This window comes from Octopus bimaculoides, chromosome 5 (genome assembly GCF_001194135.2).
Source record: "Octopus bimaculoides isolate UCB-OBI-ISO-001 chromosome 5, ASM119413v2, whole genome shotgun sequence".
Taxonomy (NCBI): Eukaryota; Metazoa; Mollusca; class Cephalopoda; order Octopoda; family Octopodidae; genus Octopus; species Octopus bimaculoides.
Genome location: NC_068985.1, coordinates 10,516,480 through 10,517,897, shown reverse-complemented (window position 1 = coordinate 10,517,897; position 1,418 = coordinate 10,516,480).

The window sequence follows — 1,418 nt, the reverse complement described above, 5'->3', positions numbered from 1 at the left end:
GGCAGAAACGTTAGCACGCCGGGTGAAATGCTTAGCGGTATTTCGTCTGTCGTTACGTTCTGAGTTCAAATTCCGCCGAGGTTGACTTTGCCTTTCATCCTTCCAGGGTCGATAAATTAAGTACCAGTTACGCACTGGGTCGATGTAATCGACTTAATCCCTTTGTCTGTCCTTGCTTGTCCCCTCTATGTTTAGCCCCTTGTGGGCAATAAAGAAATGGGAAACTCAAAGAAGCCCGTCGTATATAGATAGATAGATAGATAGATAGATAGATAGATAGATAGATAGATAGATAGATAGATAGATAAAGTCAGTTGAGTGTGGAGCTGAGATATTTCCAAAGAAATTTTTGAATGAACACAAAAGAGCAAGTCCTGGGAATGCAATTATAATTTTTACTGAAGGAAGTCAAAATCAACATCTGGTTTTTCAATTAAAACCTTGACCAATTCAAATACAAATATTCTTTTTCCTTTCTCTTCGTTTTCGTCCTCCAGCTTAAAAGCTACCAAGTACAAGAATATGGAGGTAAAGTCAAGCATCTCCTTCTCAAAATATGTTTTTCTTCTTTCTTCTCCCTTGCTCAACAAACACCAGAAAATTCTTTATAAAATGGCTAAGAAATCTAAATTTGAATCATTTTTTGATAAATCCGTTAACGGAAGGCAGCGCTGAAAATGTTAATCAGATATATATAAATAAAAACATATATATATATATATAATCATTCAACATTCTGACTACCTTATTATTCTAAATATAAAATATCTGTACATCACTTCAAAATCTCTCTGTGTATATGTAAATATATACATACATACATATATATATATATATATATATATATATATATACACGTTTATGAATTGATTAAACGGAGCAGGAGCACACACGAGGAAGAAAGTGTCGCTAAAGTGGTCACAGATGTGTGACCAAAAATTTCCAGACAATGGACGTGTTAAAATTCGAACGGTAATAAACGACTGAGGAACAGCTATATAGTGCGTACGTTTAATTGGCAAAAAAGTGTGTGCATGTGTGTGTGAATGTGTGTGTGTGAATGTGCGTGTGTGTATCTTTCTGTCTGTGTCTTCCCCTATCACCGCTTGACAGCCGACGTTAGTGTGTTTTCGTCCACGTAGCCTATAGCGGTTTAGGAAAAGGGGGAAGAAAACAAAAGTATCAGGCTAAAAAATTGAAGTACTGGCGTTGATTCATTCGACTAAAAGCTTTTCAAGGCGGTGCCACAGCATAGCCGCAGTCTAATGACAGAAACAAGTAAAAGATAGATAGATAGATAGATTGATAGATAGATAGATAGATAGATAGATAGATAGATATGATAGCCACTTCCCGGTCATTCACGATCGCTATGAGCACGTATGTATACAATTTATGTGCTTTGACAGCAGTAACAG